Genomic DNA, 13,395 nt, shown 5'->3' on the forward strand with positions numbered 1-13,395 from the left:
CTTGGATACATATATATAGTTTCCAGAAATCACTTATTACTCAAACGAAAAACACCATATAGATCCAAATATTCATACATGGACATCCTGTTCACACGAACTGCTTATAACAGTGTCACATACGGTTCGATCAAGTACCCTTAAATGTATATTTGTTTACAAATAGATTATGTTTGTTAAACTAACCGCAACTTATTACTCCACACATTCACTTCGCTATATTCAATCACTTAATATAGAAAAAGTTTAAAACTTCAAGTGGAAAATAAACGAACTCAACAAATTATTTAAATTGTGAAATAATCTTGATGTTGCTATATATTGTCGCCAAGACGGCACTAGATATGTCAATTCTTTTATTCTAAGGGATATAATTGTCTTTTAAACATGCGCTATCATCAAAAGTCGAAATAAAATAAGATAAATAGTCAAATAGATTGTACAATACAATATGACCGTCCAAGAAACACCATATATATATGCGAAAGCAAATTTACAGATCTAACATTGTTGGGTTGATGTTTAGACGAGTTGTATATATATATATTCTTACTTGCGGAACTTGCAAGCTGCAGTATGTTGGTGAAACAGAAACTAAATTCAACATCAGACTTAACAATCACCGGTCGTTCTATACAAAAAAAGAAGAAACTGTCCAATTACGAGACACCTCTTAAGAACAGGACATACTTTTGATAATATCACCTCTCAAATAATTGAGGTAAACCAAAATTGAGACACCGAAAAAAGAAAACAGAGAGAAAGGTTCTGGATGCATCAGCTACGTACTCTTGAACCTGATGGACTTAATGAGAGGGATGAAAAACAGTTCTACCCAAAACCAAAGGAATAAATCATGAATTTCATTCTATTTAACTAAAACAACTATTTGTTAAGATTTAAAAATTGTTATGTACAATAAACGACAAAAATATGTTTTATATAGACCATCAATCAATATTTTAAACTTTTACACGAACTTTGTGTAGCTCAAGCTACAAAGATATTTTTTGTCATGCATCCGATTTCACCTAGATAGATGCACACGCCCGATGAAGCTAATTTGTTTAGCGAAATATTGCGCGAATAATATATAAAATATAACAACTAATTTTATAACACTCATTAGTGTGTTAAAGTTACATTCTTAATCACTTATATAATTTAATTTAGTAACTGCATCAGTTTATTTACAAACTGATCCACACCTAGATAGATTGAATGTTGATTGTTGCTATTTTTAGACACTATATATATACATATGATATATGGAATGGTTGCCAATGAGACGACTATCCACTAAAGGTCAGAGAGGTGTAAAAGTTACATAGGTCACCGAAAAAGCCATGAACACTCAGCAAATCACAAACATTCTGACTTTCGTCTGTGAAATAAATCTCGACATAACAAAATATTTTAAAAATTATTACAGTGACTTGACTGTTAGTGTTGCTCTCCACCAATTGCAACTTACTCAAAATTCTGACGAAATTGCAATTTGTTTTATAAAATCAAATTGTTCAACTGGTCAGAAATTTAAACTAACTGCTGTAGAAAATCACAGCCAAGTCATGAAAGTGCAAGGTGATAAAATAAAACATACTTACAATCCTAAAAGACTTTAACTCTAACTCCACTTTAATGATGTTGTGATATAATCAGTCTATCAGTTTGTATAGGTATATTATAGTCAGTTCCATGCTGAAGGAACTGTTATAATTCTGAATTGCTATAAAAATGTCCAAACTAAGTTTTCATGTAGTTTTTCTTTCTAAAAGTATTCTATATGCATAAGAATCAGACATTATGTGAATAAAACATTTCATATTCAGTAAAATTTGTGTAAAATTGCAATATGTTTGTAGGAAGTTTCCATGGGGAGATAATCATTTTTTCTTTCAAAAAGTCTTTATTCAAAAGAATAATATTTTAGGTTATCTCCCCATGGAAACTTATCAACAGCATATTGTTATTTCACACATATTTTTCCATGTTACGATGTAAAAGTTTTTGTAATTTTTGTCATAACCCTGTCCTCGGATGCCATATATATAAAACAAAATGACAAAATACAGTTTCATGCGTTTTTCCCCCAGATGAAATTGGATACAAGTTATCTTATCCCCAATATTCTTTTAGTACAGTTCATAGTATGTAATGGGTTCAATTGTACATAGCTATTACTTGATCTTTTCTCAAAGTTTAGTAGTTTTAGCAGTTTTTATAAACTGTATCTTTTACAGGCCTTACGAAATTTTGAGCTATCACAAACATGTATGGTTTTGTATGAATGGGCAGTTTTGTTAACTATTTTAACGATTGATATTAACCGTAAGTAATAAAACAAAATGATTTGTGGGGTGGGATGGGGTTGTTGATTGTATGTGCTTTGCTGATCGGTAGTTCTAAATAGTGACCAATATGAAGGTCAATAATTAAATGCTCACTCACAATCCAAATGTACTAAGTTTAAGGGATTACGAAATCAGAATAAAGAGTAACAATGGAATAAAATGTAACTAAGAAACACATATATCAACCACTCTAAAATAGTGGATAGTAAGATTTTGGACAAATATGATAAAAAGTTAGAAACTTACCTTGATAAATTATTCCAACAATAAGTTAATATATTTTTCTGCAGGGTTTAATTATGTGTCGTAGATCTTTAAATCTCTTCCAAAAGGAATATTAAATACTATATTGAATTGCAACTATGCGGCTAAGGTGTTATTTTTTATGAATCTTTTCAGATCAATGAACAAAGACAGAGAATTTTTTAGATTAAGAGTTAATTAAGAATTCTAGAAATGGAAAGGTTTAGATCATGGAATGTTACTGTAGCGTTGTCATTAGTTTTCTTTTTAAAAAAAGGCTTTCCATTGGACACAATGTTTTTGGAGACCATGTATGTATGGTTACACCCCTATGATCATGTATGTATGGTCACAACACTGTGATCATGTATGTATGGTCACAACACTGTATTGTCACAATACTGTATTGTCACAACACTCAAGTACATTTGTACTGTGGTTTTCAAAATTGTTAATGTCATGGTCAATGTGCTGTAACCATTCCAGAATAGTCAAAATTAGTGCTGCCAATCCATAAAAGTCAATGTAGTGTTGCCATTCCAGACAGTAGAAGTACTGTTACCATTCTAGAATGGTCAATCTAAAGGATACTTTTGAAAAGATCAATTAATTAAATGGTAACACTAGTAGTCAAACACGTCATTGACCATTCTGGAATGGTACCACTACATTGACCATTCTGGAATGGTAACACTTCATCAACCATTTTGGAATGGTAACACTACATTGACCATTCTGGAATGGTAACATTACATCGACCATTCTGGAATGGTAACATTACATCGACCATTCTGGAATGGTAACACTACATCAACCATTCTGGGATGGTGACACTACATCGACCATTCTGGAATGGTAACACTACATTGACCATTCTGGAATGGTAACATTACATCGACCATTCTGGAATGGTAACATTACATCGACCATTCTGGAATGGTAACACTACATCAACCATTCTGGGATGGTAACACTACATCGACCATTCTGGAATGGTAACACTACATTGACCATTCTGGAATGGTAACATTACATCGACCATTCTGGAATGGTAACACTACATCAACCATTCTGGGATGGTAACACTACATTGACCATTCTGGAATGGTAACACTACATTTACCATTCTGGAATGGTAACACTACATCCACCATTCTGGAATTATAACTACATGTCGAGCATTCTGGAATGGTAACACTGCATCGACCATTCTGGAATGGTAACACTACATTGACCATTCTGGAATGGTAATACTACATTGATCATTCTGGAACGGTAACACTACATTGACCATTCTGGAATGGTAACACTTGATTCAACATTATCAAAAGTAATACTTTGAACAGTGATTGCAATTTTTTGTAGATCCAGATTGGCAGTACAAAAAAATGAATGTGATAATAGAACCCTAAGATATGTAAATTAATAATCCATCACTGAAAACTTATATAGTGATGGAAAGCAAGTGAAAAACTATAAATATTTGAACTAGATCTTACAAAGATTTATATTTTTATTAAAATAATTGTTTCTCCAATAGCTCTTTGCATCCATGACAGCTGTTTATTCGGGACAATTATATAATTTTTAATGTAAAATTTGTTGTACGAACGTACATGACTTTTAGAACGCACCTTCGCATGTGAGATTTCCGCGGGGTTTTGGTGAATATAAACAGAAAGATACTATAGGACTGAGAATACTGAACACAAACAGAGAAAACGTTATTTAAATGGTAAATCACTTATTTAAATATAATCGGAATATTCACAAAACAATTTGTAATATTAGTTTTAAACATAAACTCAAATTTAAATACGTCGGATATCTTTTTTAAAGATAGTTCAAAGATAGTTCTTGTTTTTTAATAGGATTCTTTAATAACTTTTCTATATAAAATGAACTTTACCATATACTGAATAGAAAAATGAAATAAAAATGGGGTCACCAATCATTTAAGCTCCCAATCTGTCTCAGAAAGAGGCATATATTTTTGTTTATGTCCTTCCTTTCTGTTGAACCAATATGAGACATAGAGGTAATATCGAAATACAAAAAGGAATAAATAACAGAAATCGCTTAAATATTACAATTGTTTAGTTTATGTTCAGTTTATTTGAAAACAATGATAAAAAATATAGGTCATCGTAAGGGGGATCACAGGTATAAATCATTTTTTTTAATAGGATTCTTATATACTTTTCTATAAATAAACTTTATTATATACTGAATAGAAAAATGAAATAACAAGAATGTGTCCAAAGTACACGGATGCCCCACTCGCATTATAATTTTCCATGTTCAATGGACCGTGAAAATGGGTTAAAAATATAATTAGGCATTAAAATTAAAAAGATCATATCATAGGGAACATTTTTACTAAGTTTCAAGTTGATTGGACTTCAACTTCATCAAAAACTACCTTGACCAAAAACTTTAACCTGAAACTCGCACTTTCATTTTCTATGTTCAGTAGGCCGTGAAATTGGGGTTAAAAGTTTAATTTGTCTTAAAAATTAGAGAGATCATATCATAAGGAACATATGTACTAAGTTTCAAGTTGATTGGACTTCAGCTTCATCAAAAACTACCTTGACCAAAAACTTTAACCTGAAGCAGGACAGACGGACAAACGAACGGATGGACGAACAAATGGACGAACGGACGCACAGACCAGAAAACTATCGTAGGTGGGGCATAAAAATGGGGTCACCAAACATTTAAGCTCACAATCTGCCTCAGAAAGAAGCATATATTTTTGTTTATGTCCTTCCTTTCTGTTGAACCAATATGAGACATAGAGGTAATATCGAAATACAAAAGGGACTACAAATGTAAATAACAGAAATCGCTTAAATATTACAATTGTTTAGTTTATGTTCAGTTCATTTGAAAACAATGATAAAAAATATAGGTCATCGATGAGTAAAAAAAGATATTTCCATTTTTATGCAAAAAATGGCAGTTTTCCACCAAAGGGAGATAATTTGGATCTTTTTCAATGATAAAAAACATTTAAGACCCTCTAAAATATAAGGTATTTTATATTTAGTGAATGGATGTAATACACAGTCATGACCAAAGCAACTGTTTTAATAATTGTTTTAATAATTGTTTTGTTTTTTTCAGATTTGGATATAACAAAAAAATTTATTCCATTGCATGTTGATTTTGATAGGGAAATCAACATTTGATTGGTTGAAACGTTCACATGTGACGTCGAACAAAACTTCATATTCACCTCTGAGTATCATATTCCCCTCTGAAATGTCGGGACACATCATGCAATTGTGTCATGCGACGTTACACGCCTTTTATGTAACGTCTTGAACTTCTTATTTTTTCTAAATAGCTTTAGCATATATCATTATCATGTTCAAATTTATTTTAGATGTTTAAACAAAAAGACTAATTCTGTACTGTTTATCAATATGTATGTCGTGTTTAGTAATAAAAACAAGCCAAACAGAAAAAATGCCGGTATGCAAACTAATACTTGAAGTTCAGATAGTATACAAGCTTAGGCAATGGAATAAAACATTAATTTCCCTTTGCCTCAGGAGATATGAAGATTTGTTCACCCCCGAAAAATCATATTAAATCAAGACGTCACTTGAAATAAAGAAAAGTGACGAAAAGCTGTTATAAGGTGCAAGTGTAACAAGATTGTTTTGACGTATTAACTGTTAGGACTTTTTCGGGGTACAAAATAAGTTGTACATGGGTGGAGTTAACAACACTAAGGATCTTAGATAGCTGTTCTGGGTATTAATTTGTTTTTGTAAGGGAGTTTAAGGGGACACAAAACAGTTACAAAAAGGAGGGAGGTAATACACCATGTCCATAAAAAAAAGTGAATGGTTTTTTTTTCGCATAAAACTTAACATTTACCAATCAAACACCATAATGAGGTCAAGGTCAGATGATACCTGCCAGACTGACATATATACATCTTACAATCACTCCATACAACAAATATAGTTGACCTACATTGTATTGCTTATAATTTAAGAAAAAACAGACCAAAACACAAAAACTTAACACTCACGAACTATGAATCGTGAAAATGTCATAAAATATTTTCATACACCAAATATAGTTGATCTATTGCATTTAGGATTAGAAAAAAAAAATCAAAAGCTTAACTTTGACCACTGAACAATGAAAATGATGTCAAGTCCAGACAACTCTGTCAGTATGACATGTACACCTTACAACCATTCCATACACGAAATATACTAGACCTATTGCTTATACTGACTATAGTATCTATATATGGTGTGTTTTTCTTTTTTATATCACAAAAATGTGACTTTCCATGCATAATCTATACAATATCTGAAAATTTTGCACAACCCTTATTGTGGAAAAAGCATGGTGACCAATACTTTTTATTATATTTGTTTAAAAGGCATACATTATGTAACATATATACATTGTATAAAGGGTGATGACCTCTGATTAATGTGTTTGATACAATCACTTATCCAAGACCAAAAGGTATTAACAATTACCATTACATGTATTAATCCTTTTTATGTATAAACTTTAATTTCCCAAAGGTCAAATTTGTAACAGTTATTATACTGAACTATGCATGTCTGGAACCTGTTAGTAAATAGTTCTATTGGGTAGTTGTAATTTTTTACCAAAAAGTTACTCATTTAAACTAACTTATAACTAACCAGGCAGTTTTGATCCTTATTTTTACAGATTTTTTAAAAGTGCACTGTTATTTTTCCATGTTTGTAAATGTGTCTTATTTTAAGTTTTGATCAGAATAAATATCCATGAATTTCCTTTTCAAGCTTTTGCAATATATCTTTAAAGAAGGTTTGAATGTGACAATTTAACTGGAAACTAATGAAATCAGATTCAAAGATAGAATGTGCAATTTCCAAAACTTAAATTGAAGCAGTTCTATTTAGTGTATGAAAAATTTTAATGAATCAAGTTTAATATGTTGTACCCTGAAAAAAAACCGATTCACCAAAAAATACTGTCTGTGATAAGATTTACATGATGTTTCCCATGTCTGTATGTCATGCGCGTAGCTACGTTTACGTCAAAACGCCCGGGCGTACACTTGAATTTGGTAAAAAAAAATATTTTCATATAAATAGAAATAAAGGAATTGGTTAACAGTACATCAACTTTCTAATTCTTTCTTCAATGGCTTGTAATCGCTGACTGACCTAAAGGGGGGGGGGGGCGCTCCAGTTATGCTTCAATGATTCCCTATATAATCAACCAAATTTTTCCCACGAAAGGGGGGCCCGGGTCCCCCAGGCCCCCCTGGATCCTCCTATGGATATGTGACTTTCATTTTTTGCCTTTAAAATGCCTCTGACGTTAAAATTTATTACATAACAATTACTTTGTTAAACCTTCGTCGAATTCACTTAAACTTCCTTGAAGTTTTTTTTTCGTGGTTAATTTCAGAAGCCATTTTTTTTCCGTTTCTATTTTAGTTTTAGCGCGATTTAAGTTAGACGATCTGGTCACCGTTTAGTAACATATTGCAAGCTTTCAAATACTTGTAAGATCTAGTTACGTTGTTACATCAGATCGACAGATGCAGAAGCCATCGCTTTGCTAAGTTCAATTTCAGATGAAAACATTTTACGAAAGAAGTCGAGAACACTTTTCTGCGATTGATCCATCTTGTTTTCATAAAGTAAAATAATTCTAAATGAAAGACCACGCATACTGCTTCGGTAATGATTGAAGGTTATCCACGGCTCCCTTTAATCATTGTTAATCATAGTTTAAGGTAACTGGTTTGGACGTTTACTCCAAATTAAACCAATGACCGTCATTAGATTCATTCTAAATAGATTTTAAACACAAAAATAGATTAAACATAAAAAATAAATTATATTGAATCTAAAAAATGTTGTTATTGGTGAGTTTTCAATGACAGGAATTTTATGACATTCTCTATTACTCTAAAACTTCCGGAGGCTTGTCCCTGCTTATCAACTTCCAGTATTTATTTTTTTGGCCTGGAACCATTTGGGCATTCAGGCCCCTTACCGATGTTCGGGCGTACACGTAAAAATGACCTAGCTACGCCACTGGTACATGTATGCATTTTCAATAAAATGACAACAGACACGGAATAACAGATTGAAATGGCTATGTTTGAAAAGATTACGTTGTATCTGCATATTGAATGATATTGTAAAATATTAGTTTTGAGTCACAATATAAAGCTTTTTAAGGAGTGAGGGTAGCAAAAGAGTTGGAAAAGTCTACGTATTGTGGCAGGCAGTTGTAACTTTACAATTTATGATATGATGAAATATGATGATCAATATAACGGAATAATTTTGTGCAGTTTGCATGATAGAAGCAAGTGTTTTTCTTTATTTCACCAGCACACTGAGATGACTTGATAAGTTTGGCACAAACTTATTTACGTCAGTTCATACATCATGTTCATTTATATGACATTGGTGATACATGTTTGTCCAGTGCAAAGTTGCTTAGACTGGTTCAAGGTATGTGATGTCACAAAGCAGTAATATGTAATTTTATTCAATTGAGCAAAGTAAATTAAACAGACAGTGGGAACACTGATAAATCTCTTTATAAACTACATGTACAATGAACATCCAATCTCTGTGCATAAATATACTAATTAACCTTATTTGTTCTTTAATTAAGAATAAAAAGAAACACATGCTTGGTTAAAAACCTCGGAACGTAAAATGGTTCTGAAGGACTGTAATTAAGACTGTACAATAGCATAAATGATATTCGATTTAACAGGTCAGGCACATTGTAAAAGATAATGACTTTATAGTATACAATGTAATAATAGGTTTTTATGATATTGTAACATTTGATTAAAAAAAAAAAAATTCTGGCAAGCATGTACATTTTGCATGTTTTGTGTATAAATATTATAAACTCTATAATAAACATGAAAAACTTTATTATTAACATGATTAAAAGCTCAGCTCAAATTCTACCAAAAACACATTTTTGATATATATTCAGTATACATGGTATACACGCATGGGTTATACATAAAACTTGTAAGAAATTACTCTTATTATGTGAACATATATTTTTTGGGGATAATTAATATAAATTTGCAATGACTGTCATATTAAATAAACCCTGTTTCTGACTTAAGCTTTCAAGATTAAATACAATGTTATCGTATGATTAAGACTACTAATTATAAGAGGTGAATATATAGTACAATTTTAATTTGGCATTATAGGTTTTTAAATATATATTGCCTTTTGATAGTAATTGAACAGACTGTCAGCAGACATGAATGTCACCTTTTAACTTTCTATGGCGATGCCAATGTTGCAATGTTTTAGCAAACCATACATGTAACACATATATTATTTTTTTTTATAGCAGTCTACTCTTGAAAGTCTCCAGTTTTACATGTTCATCAGTCATGCTCATATATATGCTGCAGCATGATACTTGGTCAATTAAAGAAATATTATAAAACACAAGTTATTTGTAGCAAAAAAGTTAGAACTTAGATCATAAGATGGAACAAATATATGTTAACATACATGTGTATTCATACAAATAAAAAGTGTTCTGCTTGAATGCTGCAAATAACTTGTGGTTAGGCAGGCAAACAGTGGACCAATTTATTCATGATAATGGTCAGGGAACACAGTTATCGTCCCATGATTTTCGTTTTTTTTTTATTATACTGCTTCCAAGTTGTTGTTGTTTTTTTTTATCTCAGAACATTCTCCATTTTGATAGTCAACTCGATGGAAGAGTTTTACTTTGATATGGAAAGGCTGCCCATTAGCACCATTAAATCAAGTCATCATGAGTTGGACGAAATGAAGTACATTGTACAATGCAGACACATGAAAATATGGTTCCTTCATATTCATAGGTAGCTGTGGAACCGTAACTCTTATGGTCTTTTATTTTATTTTGTTATATATGAGGACCATAGCAGGGGTCTCATTGGGGGTTCTGATCCCGGATAGATCTCCGACGCTTACTGTTTTGTCAGATTCCTGTATCCCGCTTATACTACATGCACGTAAGCAATTCTCATTTTTTTGTAATTTCACTGTATCCCGCTAGACCTCATTTCCTGTTTTCACAGCACAATAATTTGACTTTTACGTGTCACGCTTACAAAAAATCGGCAATCCTGCGTCACTCTTAGACCCCAATGAGACCCACATAGAACAAAATAAATACATTCCTGACCTAAGCTACAAAAGACATTCATCGAAAAAGCCCCTGTGCATGAACAAGGGATAAATAGCCAAACTAATGGAAAGAAGTGCTGTCACGGAATATATTTTAAAGTTCCTTCATAATATAAGTTCCAAAAGAATAAACATTCTGGAATATTATTTCCACAGGAATAAATATTACAGTATATGTTCCTAACGGAATAAATAGTATAGAATATTTGTTCCAACAGGAATAGGTATTCTGACATTGTTTATACCAAAGTTTCCAGTGGAACTTCTGTTAGGCAGAACAAATATACGTTGAGTGAAACCTGAACTTAGGTTAAAATTTCAAAACGTTTTGAAACAGGAAAAAATTGTAGCTTGTTAGTCTGCATGACCTAACAGCTACGGTTCCATAGCTAACTTATCTTAAGATATTACTAGGAAATTGCAAGGTTAGGTGGTAAATACCACCCCCGGTATTTACCAGTGGTATTTACCAGTATTTACCGCCCCGGACAATACTCCCCAAGTGGTCAATACTGGGAAATACTGGTCGATTGAAATTTTCATTGGTTGTTTTTACTATTAATTGAAGTAAAAACTTGATAAAAGTCAAATATACTTAAACTTAATGTTTATGCATGTGTCAGCTTATAGAATTAATCAATTTGATATGTTTTATTATTACATTGGTTGCAATGCATTACATTGATTTCCCAGTTAGATAAAAACCGATAATTTCACATGTGAAATAAACGTGGTTATTTCACTCTCTGACGTCATACAACAATAGGCGTTGTCAAGACGTTGATAACGTCGGATCAAAACAAATTGTCAATGCGTAGGAAAAAGATATAGTTCCTTACATTTTCTACATTAATTTCATAAAAAAAAGCCATTTACCAATGTAATAAAAAGAATAACTAATCGCCGTATTTGAATATCAAAAATAAGACAACTTGTGACCGAACGCCGCTATGGATTAAACTCGTGCTGCGCACTCGTTTAATCCATGCGTCGTTCGGTCACGCGTTGTCTTATTTTTGATATTCAAATACGGCGATTAGTTATACTATAATTCATTTATAACACTTATTCATACTGATCTAAAATTTAGTTATTATGAATTATGATATTGTCTACTTAAGATATATATATAAAAATTTACATATTATTTCAACATTGATAAATCAATATATATTATTTATTCAAAATGTATGATTTTAGAGGTAATTAAAAATTAAAGGTAAATAAAACTGCAGGTAAATGAAGTTACATGTGTCTTTTTACCTATCTCCTGGCATTGCTAGGTGTGAAAATTTAATTACTAAAACAACAGACCCCAATAAAAGTTGACAGTACATGTGTTGAAAGTAATAAAAGTGATATATATGAAGACTTCCTCAAACAATAAATTATGTCCTGTCTATTTAACTATGTGACAAAACTTCTCCATGCTGGAAATAGAAATTTTGAAGCAGGGAAAAAAAGTTTTTATCTTTTAGGCCACACCAATTTGATTAATAGTCTTTGGACAAAAGCTCCAAAAAAATATGGGGCAAGCGAGCGAAATTTTTTTGATTGTAAAAAAATCTTGAAAATGAGTTTTGTTGAGGCGGGTGCTCTACAAATGGAGCGAGCAGTATAATTTTTTTTTAAATGACAATGTGCATTTTAGAAATTTATGTTCATGTTAAAACTGGGTAACTTCAAAGAAAAAAGAGGAGAAACATGCTCTTATGCATATAATTTCATGTGTTTGTGCCTGTAGTACAGTCTATACCATTCCAAACTTTCTGGTTTGCTTTGGTTTAGTATAATTTTGATTATTTTCGTCAAATAAGCTTTAACCATGTTAACTGCGTGAATTTTTATTTAAATCCACAAAGCGGATAAAGTTTAGCGGGAGTAATCATGTTAGTTAGGTAAATATATTGTATGGAATAAAATTAAGCTATGTGTATTTATAAAAAAATAGCCCTTGAAAAATATTCAATATCTTTGATACAGTTATTTTCCTATATATACTAGTGATTGTTTGTTGGCTGCTTGGCATCTAGTTGCAAGTATTTCTCCATAACAGGATCAACATAATGAGCGACTGAGGTGAATATTTCAACAACATCTTGAGTATTAAAGATGCCATTCAATTTAATCTGAGACTACTATAACACATAGTAGTCTCAGATTTAATTTATTGGAATTTAATATCCTTTCAAGACGTCATAGTAGATGGAAAGAGTTTATAAATACAATTATACATTGAACACCAACATGGCATTCAATACGTTTTGACTGATTCTTTTTGGAAAAATATCCAAGAAGGAGTAGAAACTAGACCTGGTGTGTCACTGTTTGTGTGTGAATGTCGTGTTCTTTTTTCGTGTTTCGAATTTGCCGCCTCACGAAATTAAAAACAGCAAGAAGTGGAAAACGAATTTGTTGTCATTAAAATTGTATTTAATGCAATGAATATGTGAACAGACTTTTTAACATGCGAAAATCCATTATAAATGAAATATTTTTTCTTACCATATGATTCTAAAAAAAAGAAGTTGGATAGAATTATTTTGCGTCAGGGTACCAGCTGCTTCTAAGGAAGTCGATTT

The 13,395-nt window shown here is 31.6% G+C and overlaps 1 protein-coding gene across 3 annotated transcripts in view; it reads right to left on the minus strand.

Moving 5' to 3' along the window:
• LOC139519193 (sodium channel protein 1 brain-like) overlaps positions 1 to 13,393 on the minus strand; it is a 115,307-nt gene extending 101,914 nt beyond the window's left edge. For all 3 annotated transcript variants that reach the window (XM_071311082.1, XM_071311066.1, XM_071311083.1), the window contains exon 1: positions 13,319 to 13,393. The gene's annotated coding sequence lies outside the window, so the exon portion shown is untranslated. The remainder of the gene's footprint in view (positions 1 to 13,318) is intronic.
• Positions 13,394 to 13,395: the final 2 nt, after the last annotated feature.

Source organism: Mytilus edulis, chromosome 4 (genome assembly GCF_963676685.1).
Source record: "Mytilus edulis chromosome 4, xbMytEdul2.2, whole genome shotgun sequence".
NCBI classification, from domain to species: domain Eukaryota; kingdom Metazoa; phylum Mollusca; class Bivalvia; order Mytilida; family Mytilidae; genus Mytilus; species Mytilus edulis.